Raw genomic sequence first — 13,074 nt, 5'->3', positions numbered from 1 at the left:
TATGTACTTGCCAAAAAAGAAAACGAAGGGGAAAAAAGCTCGAATCCCAGAGCGACGTAGACGCCGCTGCAATACTTCTGCCCGCTTGTGTGTGATACGCTGTGTGCTTTTGACGGTCCCTCAAGCATTCAGCAAAAAGAGCAATCTGTCGGCGAGCCCTGGAAATCTCGAGAATTTTTAAATGCACGTATCAGCTGCATGGATATTTCTCCGTATGGAAAAGCGCATATTATTCCCTCCCAAAATGTTACCAGGAACAGGGCTTTTAATGGTGTGCCCATCACTCCGAGATATTTTTAACTAACAAGTTAGGGGACCCTGGAGTGGCCTCACCTGTTCCATCTGAGAAGATATGACAGCTTAAGCGAATTGATGAAAAACACAAAACAGCCATAAATTTGGAAGTAAATAAAGCAATTTTAATCTTTTAGTACGACAGAAATACGTTTAACAAAGACTGTATGGTTTAGTTATATTCTCTTCTTGGAAATTTCAAACAATGCAAGTGCATTACACCTGTTTTATATCTGTAGCAAAGCATGTCTATTATCTTGCATACTTCGTAGCTATTTGTAGCCTTAATTACATTTTATGCTTTGTAGGGATTAATCTTGTATTGTACATTCCATAAAATAATCGCAGCACAAGTATAAAGCTACTGTAACCTACTTTACCAAAAATTGCATCTTTATATTGAGACTCACTCTTTCTATGTCTACACACATACTCCGCAAACCACTGTGATGTGAGTGACAGAAGTTACTTCTCTTTGTGCCAGTTATTAGAGGTTCTTCCCGTTCCATCACATCAGTGCTCGGTAACAATGATTGCTTAAACGCCTCTGTGTGCGCTGTAATCAGTCTACTCTTCCCTGAGCTATACGTAAGTGTTCACAGTATATTCCTAGATTCATCACTTAAAGCTGGTTCTTAAAACGTAGTGAGTTGGCACTCATGGAATAATCTGGATCTGTCTTCAAGCGTTTGCCACTTCAGTTTTATCAGCAATTTCGTGACGCCCATGGGTCAAGCAAGCCTGTGACCATTCGTGCTGCTCTTCTTTGTCTACATTTATGTCTACATCTTACTCCGCAAGCCACCTTGTGGAACGTGGCGGAGTGCACTTCGTGTGCCACTGTTACTTCCCCCCTTTCGTATTCCAGTCGCGAACAGTTTACGGGAAGAACTATTGCCAGTAGGCCTCCGTATATTCGTATCATCGTAACTTTATCTTCACGGTCTTGTATTTCTAGGAGGAAGCAATAAATTTGTTGACTATTCTCGTAATGCACGCTCTCGGACCTTTGACAATAACTCACACCGTGATGCAGAATGTTTCTCTTGCAGCGTCTGCCACTGGATTTGGTTGATCATCTCTGTGACGCTTTCCTACTTACTAAATTAACCTCCAACGAAACACCCCGCTCCTATTTTGATCTTCCCTATTTCACTCCTGTCTGGTAAGAATCCAATACTGACGAGCAGTATGTAAGTATTGATCGAACAAGTGTTTTGTGAGCTACTTTGTTTGTTAATGGACTACTTTTCCTGAGGGTTCTTTCAATGAATCTCAGTCTGGCACCTGCCTTATTCGCGATTAATTTCATGCGGTCGTTCTATTTCAAATCGCTCCGTACGCATACTCCCACGTATTTTACGGAAGTAACTCCTCCCAGTGATTGTTCTGTACTTGTGTTAAGCACACAATAAAGGATCTCTCTATCTGCATTACGTTACATTTGTTTATGTTGAGCGTCAGTTGCCACTCCCTGTACCAAGGGTCGAACTTCTGTAGGTCTTCCTGCATCTCGCTACAATTTTCCGGCGTTGCGAATTCTAGGTATACGATAGCGTCACGAAAAGCTTCATACAAATGCGACGTTATCTACTAGATCATTTATATACATTGCGAAAGGTAATGGTCCTGTAACACTCCACTGGGGCATACCCGACGTTACTTATGTCTGAAGACTTTTCTCCGTTCAAATGACACGCAGTGTTTTGTCTGCTAGAGACTCTTCAATCAAGTCACACAGGTGGCCGGGTATTAAGTACGCTCACATTTTGTTTATTTGACAGCAGTACGGAACTGTATCGAATGCCTTCCGGTAGCCAAGGAACACGGCCGTTACTTCGGCGCCTGCATTTACTGCTTTCTGGGTGTCGCTCGTGGACGAACAGTGCGAAGCTGGGTTTCACAAGATCGCTATTTTCGGAACCCATGTTGAGTCCTACTGAGATCTGTGTGATGTCCTTAGGTTAGTTAGGTTTAAGTAGTTCTAAGTTCTAGGGGACTGATGACCTCAGATGTTAAGTCCCATAGTGCTAAGAGCCATTTGAACCATTTTTAAAATATCCATCTAAAACTATAACATGACCAGGAAATTTACACAAAATGTTCTCCATGTTTCTCCTCAGCTAACTGTTCCGCCACTTCTACTGCTAAGGCAGAGGGTTTATTAAAGCATCCGATGACAACGTTTGATCAACCCTTAACGCTTTTTTTCATCCAAATTTTTTCGCATTCTGCATCAGTACTAATCTCAGTAGATATTATAGTGTCCTTTACAGCTATAAAGACGGTTTCGGCATCAGCGTTCAACCTATCTGAGCGGTATATTTTCCAATCGTATTTAGAATTTCATTTCTATTGACTTCTGGTTTGAGCCAGCTTTCTGTCACTAGTACTGTGTAAGTGTTGCTACCGTTTATAAGCAAGATTTTTTCCGGGACCTTTCCATAGACATTCCACCAATTAACTAACACTATTATAACGTTTTATTTCTCCGATCTGCTGTGACGAATGCTACTCTGGTCTCAGAAGTCATCTTATCGGCCATGTGGAGGAATTCCTCCATCATAAGAAGCCACATATGCATACATTCAATCTCCCCTATAAGTATCATATGGCACGGGTCCCACACATCCGGGCAATATTCTACGATAAGTCGCATAAGTTTTTTTTGCAAGAAATGTCCTTTGTGAACATATTGCATTTTATTACTGTTCTATAAATGAACGAGACCTGCCACCTGCTCTACGAACGATTGATTGTATATGATAGTTCTGTTTCATATCCCTACAAATTAATATAGGCCTATCCAAGTATTTGTATGAGTTGACTGATGCCAGTTGTGACTCATTGATAATGTCGTCTTAGGATACCACATATTTTCGTTTTGTGAAGTATACAATTTCTGAGTATTTAAAATAAGTTGCCAATATTTGCAGCACTTGGAAAGCTTATCAAGATCTAACTGAATATTTGTAACAGCTTTTTTCATTGTTGATAACATCACCATGGGGAAGCCTGAGCTTACTATTAATATGGTGTGCAAGGTCATTAATATACAACACAAACTGCAAGAGTTCCAGCGCACTTCCCTGGGGCACACTTGCCGTTACTTCTAAATCTTTAGATGACTCTCCATCCCAAATAATATGCTGTGTCCTCCCTGTCAAGAAATCTTTACTCCAGGCACAAATTTCACTTGATACCTCATACGATCCTACTTTCGATAACGAAAGTTGGTGTGGTACTGAAAATGGTTTTCGCAAGTCAAGAAATACTGTATGAATGAAAATACCGTTTGAATGAAAAGACGTAATATTCTAAAATATTTATCATCTTACTAACCGGTTTTCGCTAGTTACGCCATCGTTAGATACAAAGGTAAACATATTTTATGTAACCTAAATATTTCTGCATCGCATTTTTATTGAATATACCCTCTCTTTTCGTCGTAAATGAAACATTAACAGCTGTCATATTTGGAAACCAACTGAGACACTCTATAGTTGAAGCATTTTAAAATTTTTATCCCAAAAATGTTTCACAGCCATACATCTTTATCTTTGTACCTGAAGATTACGTATCAGCCGAAAACAGGTTTTAAATATTGTAGAATACTACCTACAACAGTTTAGTGTGTTTTTTTTCTTTCATCATATATATGAAACATTCTACGAAAAACCAACGGAACAGTCAGTTAATGCAAATACTGTATTATTTTTTTACAGATGTGTTTGTGAATGGGACTCCGACGCCGATACTTGTCGCTGGAATGAAATATAACTAAATATAATGAAAACGATAAAGTTTTGCTGTGGGCATTCTGTTTCCAAAAACCTACTTATCAAGTATTTTTACAGACAGTCACACACTTTGCAGCCTATATACGTCATCGGTGCACAGATGAAAAATGTATGATAGCCATTTGGTCGACATTTGGTGCTGTGATCATTCGACAAAGTAACTAGCCTACGACATTTATGGAACGAATTGTAATGAATGGTCATTCTCTGTTTAAGGCACGGAAAAATACATACAGAGGTGCACAGGTAGTTGAAAGTTTTTTTTTCTTGTGTTGTTCACACTGCAATTACAATTTAAGCATAGTTTACTCAACCACAATCTTCACGGAACGACCGAAAAGGGTTACGACGTGCGCAATATTTGTTTCGGTGCAGTGGAGTGAACAGAAGCGCTAGCCCATGTCAACCATGACTTGTCCTAGTTGCGGAAGGCTTTACAGACTATGCATCCGAGACAGACAGATACGTGCGAACTGCTCACAAGTAGTCACAGGTGTCTGTAATTGACACTCCATGCATCTACCTTTTCGTGACGAAACATTATTTACAAATATTATATTTTGACATCGTGTTTTTTATGTTTGCAACTCTCGATCTGATCAAAAATTTCTAATGGAAAATGGTCTCCGACTGAAACCAATTGCATAATAAAAAATCAATTGAGCTGCCGCTTAAGGTGTTACATGATGTCGTATTAATAATTTATACAAGCTGTGAAACACAATTAAAAACAAAAGATGTTTTACAGGAAAAAGAGTATTATGACCTCAGATCAATGGAAATGTGTGCTCTTCACGGTCGAGTCCCTCTTTAGCTTGAAAACTGAGAGAAAGCACGTTTTGATTGTTCAGAATATGTTATATCCACTAAGTGTCTGCGAATGTAGTATTTCACCGACGAAACATGCTGAGGACAGTAAGGTAGATAGAGTATCGTTAAAAATAAATAAATAAAAATTGGACAATTTCTGATGGGTTCTGGAAAGAAGTCCGAGAAAACTGTTGCTCCGCTTAGCACTTCGGAGTGCTGTCTCAGTAACAACTGTTTACCCATACAGTAGTAATTTACAGCTTCATCGTCGTACAAAACCGAGCACATGAGCACATTCGCAGCACTGAGGTTCATGTATTGAAAATTAATGTTATGAATGTCACGAAAACTATAGAAGTTAGGTACTCAAAATAAATTAATGATCTTACAAAAAGCATGAAAAATTAATAACTACTGAATGCATCATTCAATCTTGACAAGCAAGATATTATGTGATAGCTTAGGACACTAGCCATCATGACTGAAACCCACACCCATACACATTTTACATTTTGTTAATTAAGTTAAGGTTTCAGATCCTCATATTATCCACGGTTACACATCAAATGAATGCAGCATGGCATTCACTGTACCACTCCGTACTTAACCATGTAACATATACCTAGATTATTACTCGATTTATAGTTTATTTAATTAAACACTAATTCGGCCTATATTAAAGACAATTGACGTTTGAAACAGTAGTCTGCATATAAGACTTCACACTATCACTGAATAAAGAGCATCTATTGAGCAGATCATCTTTATTGTTTTCCGTGTATTAACAGCTGTCCGCCCCTGGCTGCTGAGTGGTCAGCGCGACGGCCCGGGTTCGATTCCCGGCTGGGTCGGAGATCTTCTCCGCTCATTGACTGGGTGTTGTGTTGTCCTTATCATCATCATTTCATCGCCATCTACATTCAAGTCGCCGAAGTGACGTTAACTCGAAAGACTTGCACGAGGCGAACAGACTACCCGATGGGAGGCCCTAGCCACACGTCATATCCATTTTTTATTAACAACTTTTTCTTTGCTATTTGTTGTAAGTTCGTGTGCGCAAAATTCTTGTTTTAATTGATTATACAAAAGCTTTTAGGACTGTATGGACTGTGAGGAGAATAATGTGTATGATCTGTGGGTGATCGGGAGAGAAAGGCGTTCCATTAAACGTACGCATCATATTTGTAACTTACTTATATTTTGAATGGTGGCCCATTTTCTGTATTTTAAGTATACTGCGAATTTTTGGAGAGGGGAACCGAAGGCTTAAAAAAGTAAGCGAGCAGTCACTCTGGGGCATTCTGTGTCTGGCGGTGAGTCTGTACGGATTGGTCTTGAGCGAACGTATTGCGGAGCTGATAGTGCGGTTTCGTACTTGTAAAAGTGCCAGATTTTGAGCTGCAAGCGGCCACGCGAATACTGTAATTCTCCTCAGTATTTAGTAAAATTCCGAGCCAAGTAGAACTTAAAACTCTGAGAGCTGGCTACAACTTTAACGTATCGCAAGTATTAGATGATTTGCAGCACTAAAATTTATATGGGTTGCATTTTGGAAGTAATGCTGGATATATTGTGGGAATCAGCTCATGATTTCGCTAGTTTTAATATGTTGGTCACCACATTGGACTTCATGAACACTCTAAGACAAAAAACCAACTCACCACAAAGGAATTATCCGAATGGGACGCCGCAAATCGGCAGATGTGATGTACATGTACAAACAAATAATTACAATATCAGAAAAATTGGATGATTTATTCAAAATAACGATCTTCACAATTTGAGCACGTCAATAACGTGTTGATCCTCCTCTGTCCCTTCTTTTCATAGCAGGACCTCTTTTGTTTTCATCCACGACACCCTTGGAGCACAGTGGTACGTCGACGATTCCTACGCCCCGTTTTGTTACCCTTCATGACAAGCCATCCTGGACTTACATTTCATCAAGATAATGGCCACCCGCACACGGCGATAGTTCCCACGGGGCATGGTCCACCAACCAGCTCGTAGTTTTGCCTATTTAACGCGCCATTTGGACAGAATTTGCTATGATATCTCTCAGGAGGACATCCAACAACTCTATCCGTCGATGCCAATCCGAATAACTGCTTGCGTAAGGGGCGGAGGTCGACGCATTACTGATTTGCTCAATGTGTGAAAGTTATTATCTTGAATAAATTACCCAGTTTTTCTGAAAATGTAATTATTTGTTTGTCTGTACATGTACATCGTATCTACCGGTATCCGTCCCATTCGGATAATTCCACAGAAGTGAGTCTTTTTTATTTTTATTTTTTTATTTTGTCTTAGAGTGTATTTACGAACTGGAGAATATTTTGTGTTTCATTTAACGGAATGTATCAGTGATGTTTACGTAGTAAATGGGTTTTCTGCTACCATTCTGGTTACGCATTCAAGCAAACTTTACTACTTTGGAATACTGTTATTATTTTATTTTAGTGTTTAAATGAATTATTGTAAGACCATCGTTTTAACGATTCCACTGCTTTGACTGACTGAATAAATTATCAGTTCATTCAAATTATACCATTTGAAGTTGTCTACATCAGTTATTCAGTTGAATATAACACTTTTATAATTGTAATTAATATTACATTTCATTATAATTTTTTTATAAAAATTCTCATTACTGCCAATATTTGGATAATTAGACCCAAGAATCACAGGTTACAACTACTTTTCGCAGTGAATTTAGTTGCTGGGCATGGAAGCAGATATTTATGGATCGATCCTATGATTATGTCGAGGCGTAGATTTATATTGACCTCTGTGTTGCCCAAATGTGTATAGTGCTTAATGTCGCCTCAGGGATTTTATATAGTAAACACCATTAGAAGCAGTCTTTGGCCAACGTTAGAAACTACGGATAGGGTATCGACTGATTAATTCAGATACTACTTCTCGCCGATAGTAGTACATCTGGCTATATGAGTCTATGCATGATGCTTCGTAAGAAGCATGGATCAACTTTCCCATCAGGCACTGACTGCACTATCTAACTGCAGAACTGTTGAGCAATAATATGTGAAGTGATTACTCGATGTCCTATTGACGCCGGCCGGAGTGGCCGAGCGGTTAAAGGCGCTACAGCCTGGAACCGCACGACCGCTACGGTCGCAGATTCGAATCCTGCCTCGGGCATGGATGTGTGTGATGTCCTTAGGTTAGTTAGGTTTAAGTAGTTCTAAGTCTAGGTGACTGATGACCTCAGATGTTAAGTCCCATAGTGCTTAGAGCCATTTGAACCACTCAACCGTTTGCACCGACTTCTTCCCAGGGCAGCTCCTAAATCGTTCAGTTTATATGCTCTGATAAAACATTCTCTTGGTATATCACATCATGCTTGAATACCTTCGAAATTACTTTGTTCACTTCATCGTATCTAAGGTAGTTTTAGTTCTTTCAGTTAGGCATACTGATTTTACGTCCGATCTTGAAATTCAAAAAAGGTTCAAATGGCTCTGAGCACTATGGGACTTAACTTCTGAGGTCATCAGTCCCCTAGAACTTAGAACTACTTAAACCTAACTAACCTGAGGACATCACACACACCCATGTCCGAGGCAGGATTCGAACCTGCGACCGTAGCGATCGAGCGGTTCCAGACTGTAGCGCCTAGAACCGCTCGACCACTCCGGCCGGCCTTGAGATTCAGTTCATTTTTTAATGCTACGTGTCATTGGCGTAACAGGTAAAATTTTGCATATGTTTTTACTCTATTTTAGCCTTTTTGTTACAGAGATACGGTTTGTTAGACCATATTGAGATCATATCAGTGAATGATCACGTATTTTCGAAAACATTTGGCGAAAAACAACAATCCACTTTCTCTACCGTACATAGAAAAAGAGTCTATATCGCATTTATCTGTGACCGGTTTCAGTTCAAAGGCGGACCATCTTCAGACCAACTCCAAAGTAATTGTCGGGAGTCGGATCCACGACGCAGGATCTGCAGAAGTTCGATAATGTTGCTGGAAAGGTGCAAACTTAACGTTTTAACCATGCACTCTGCTATCGCGGTTGCTCGTTGTACCCTCGTCGAACAGTTTCGATTTTATACATTTACTGCTAATATGAAATGGAGCTTTCTACTAGACTGCTTAACGCAGATAAATTAAACTGTTCTTGATATTCAGTAAAACAAGTTAAGAAACTGAAGTGGAAGTGATTTACACTCTGTTTTTTGCGACAATTATAAGTAAACCAGTGGCTAAAGTAAAGCAGTCCCAAAGTAAGTGAATAAGCTTAAAGAATTTACATTGGTTGTAGACGACGACTGCTTATACATATGGGCCTACAATCGCTACTCTCACCAAAGAGAGTTATGACTCCAGTGGCAACTGAAGATTAATGTTAGTTAATAGTCAGTTATCAATTACATTTCAGCACTGTATTATTCTTCTGGCGTATGAGTGAGAACATCATTAATCTCTTAAAAGTCTAGAACGCTCACAAGCAAACTCGCTAAAACTGTCAAAACACTCGGCCACCCAGTACTGTATTTTTTGGCATATGAATGATATCATCATTAATTTGTCAACGTCCAGGTCGCAATCCTCCAGCTTCAATCTCAGGGAAGACAGTGTCGACGTCTGGTACAATTTGAGAATAATTTCTGGTTTAATTTCGCTTCAAGTGAAAATACGTTCAGTTCGAAACGCAGTGTGAAAGGTTACAAGTCGTACACGTCTCCAAAATGAGTGTACTATAATCGTATATTTTTATCCCAGCAAATATATATCAGGACAAGAAGCTGATTGGGTCTCTCTTGACCACAAATTTGAATTTGTAACAAAATCAATTTTCTTAATATTGACACATCAGTTACAATCGCTTCTCAGTATCAACGAAACATTACTCATCCCACTGTGTTAACTTTAGAACAGCTAAACTGGATATGGGGTTATTAAATGCTTAGAGCTGCACTGTCGTGTGGCTAGACTTCCTACTTTATGATTTTTGCTTGTGGTTCATCTGTAAAATTTCAATTATAAACGACAAAAACAATAAAAACTATATTAATTTTAAATACATTAAAATATCTTTCAATGAAAATACTATATTTCTTTTCCAAATATGCCTTTTATCAATTTTTTGTAGGTTTCTTATTTAGCACCAGCGAATATTTCAAAACACTGTTTTTAGTACGAAATCTTGATCTGATGCATCTGAAACTACATACTGCATATTGCGTCAAAACCTTCAGTAATTCTTTTACATGGTTTAAAATTATATTGTGTAAGAGTAGCCATGTGCGGTCAGCAGGACAGATATCGCGACGTTTCCATAAAATACAACCAAGTCCACAAGGCTTGACCGTAAAGCGGCAATCAATATGCCCGGGACTCGCCGATTTCCGGTATCGATTCGCTCGCTACCTTGCAAAATACTGTTTTCACTTGACAGGCCATACGTTTGTATCGTACTTCCACATCACAACATTTTCAACGATCGAATTTTTGAAGCTAGTCTGTTTACATTCACAGCATGTTTGTAGAAATACAGCTTTCTGGAAAGCAGTATTTTGAACTAAGAAAGAAGTGGTAAGAATGAGGAATATTAGGGTGACTAAGCACGCTTCAAGATTGCAGTTAATTCTGCTGGTTGAGAAAACATTCAAGAAAGTAATATTCCAGGCTGTTGTCTCACTGATAAATTCTAGTACGAATTTTGAAACTTAATCCGGACTATTCATCATTATATTCCCACATTTAAAACTATTTATGTACCAATGCCTTCGGTCAAAACTTCAGTAAAACGCTGAACCGTGAGGTTTTCACACGAAAGCATGCAAACTATCTGATGATTAGATTACGAAATTCGAATACTTAACTGTTTTAAAATAATTTTATCTGAAGTCAGTTTGATACTGGTTGCTTAGTTACATTGCAAGTGTTCTGTGTAACAGGTTCTTAGTAAACGCCGTCATTTAAAAGTAGAATGCTCTTGGCTTTGAATGATGCAATCGGAAAACACTTCAAAAACCTTAATCTCAGTTGCTGAATCATGATTCAATACCCGTGTCTCTCGTTTCTGAACAAGCAATTTGTAGTCATGAAAGCACGATTAGGTAAAATAAATCATTCTGTAAGTTAAAGGCGACGAAAATTTAATTGTAATGGAGGAATAGAATCAAGCTGTAGGAAAAGAAAGAGAAGAAAAGGTAGCTGGAAAACATGGAGTGGAGAAAAGGAACTCAAAGAATTTTGTGTAGGCTCAAATGTTATCATCGCTAACACTTAGTTTAAGAATAATGAAAGAAAGTTCTGTGCGCGCAAGACATATGGAGGCAACGAAATGTTTCAGCAGATTTTAAAGTAAAAAACAGTTCCAGGAGCAGATGAGGACACCGACGATAATCTACTAGTTATGAAATGCAGATTATGTCTGAAGGAATTGCAGAAATGTAAGAAATTAAGGACGTAGAAACTGGATAAGTTGAAACAACTAGAGAATATACAAAGATTGGAAAAGAGCAATAGACAACGACTGAAGGAAAATGAAAGAAATACAAAGAAAGATTAATGAATAGCTTTAACAGATTAAATGTGAAGAGACAAGGTCCAGTAGGAATCACTGGATTACACACGAGATATTAAATCCTCCTAATGAAAGGTGAAAATATAAAAGTGAAGCAGGCAAAAAGGAACTGAGACGTCTAATAAAATGAAATTGACAGAAAGCAAAAATAGGAATTCAAGGAAAGCTAGAAAAGAAATGCAATGGTGTAGAACCATGCCCAACTGCGGGAAAGGTAGATGCCGCATGTAGGAAAATTAAAGAAACATTAGAAGAAAAGAGAAAAAGTTATTTGAAAATCAATAACTCATATGAGAAGCCAATACCAAGCGTACAAGAGAACACTGCTAGGTAAATGGTATGTAGAGAAAGGCAATGTATGGAGAAAAACCTGAAGATTGGATTATGAAAAAGTAAGAGGAAGTAGATGGAAATAAGATGAGGATGCGATACTGCAAGAAGAATCTGAGAAAACACTGGAAGAAGTCCGAACAGTATACCTTAAGTAGACGACATTGAACCGTGAGGTTACTGTTCCATCTGACATGTATGATATTTGAGAGAGTTCAGGGAAAACAAATAAAATCTTAATGATGGCAGATGACACTGCAGCTTTTTCAGGGAATGGAGACTCTTTTGAACAGAGATAATAAGATCAACATCAACAAAAGAATGACAACAATGAAGGAGTGAAGTAGAAATAAATCAGACGATACCGAGGGAATTAGTTTAGAAAATGTGACACTAAGAGCAGTAGATGAGTTTTGTTATTTCGGCGGCAAAATAACTGATTTTGATCTAAAGAAAGCAGATGTAAAATTCAGTCCGGCTTCAAACAGAAAATCGTTTCTGAAAAGGAAACATTTGTTATCATTAAATATAACTCTAAAGCACTGGTCTGTTGACAGCATTAAATGGAAGTAAAACGTGGACAATAAACAATAACGAAAAGATGAGACTAGGGGGCTTCTGAAATGTAATATTACAGAAAAATAAAGAAGATTTCATTCGTAGACCCAAACTGAGTAATTAATGAGGAAATAGGAAGCACGGAGCATTATGGCTCTACTGGACTAAAAGAGGGTTTGTTGATAGGAAACATTCTGAGGCATCAAGGAATAGTTAATTTTGTAATGGATGGAAGTATTTCGGCGGGAGCGCGGGTGGGGGGGAGGGGCAGTTGTAGACGGAGATCAATGCTTGATTACGTCGAACCGGTTCGTGTCTATGCACTTTAGGGCCCATATTTACTTCACATTTTTACTTATTCTAGTCCATACTACCATCTCTGAACATTTGGCGGTGGAGTTCTGGTTCATCCTCTATATGAAGGGATGTACAGGAGCGTTGGCCGCAAGTGGTAATCGTTGCCCGGGGAATCAATACGCTCGTCGACGCCAAAGGCTGCTATAACACCAAGTTATGGAGTTTGAACAGGAGCGAACGGTCGCCATTCGCGAATATGGTTCGTCCTCGTCGTATCATAAAATTGCAGTTTGCACGGCACGTCGCGCTACTACTGCGACGCGTTTGTGGAAGATGTGGGCTAGACCAGGTCACCAACCCAGCAATGGACCTCAGAATGAGATTCCAACACGAAATAGCAGACACAGAGCCCCTCCACGCAC

At 38.9% G+C, this 13,074-nt stretch overlaps 1 protein-coding gene across 1 annotated transcript in view; it reads right to left on the bottom strand.

Annotated features, from left to right (window-relative positions):
• LOC126184393 (alkaline phosphatase-like) overlaps positions 1 to 13,074 on the bottom strand; it is a 1,034,434-nt gene that overhangs the window by 736,492 nt on the left and 284,868 nt on the right. The window lies entirely within an intron of this gene.

Source organism: Schistocerca cancellata, chromosome 4, assembly GCF_023864275.1.
Source record: "Schistocerca cancellata isolate TAMUIC-IGC-003103 chromosome 4, iqSchCanc2.1, whole genome shotgun sequence".
Lineage (NCBI taxonomy): Eukaryota > Metazoa > Arthropoda > Insecta > Orthoptera > Acrididae > Schistocerca > Schistocerca cancellata.
Note: the sequence above shows the minus strand (reverse complement) of the source record. Positions and strands in the feature narration are given on the sequence as shown.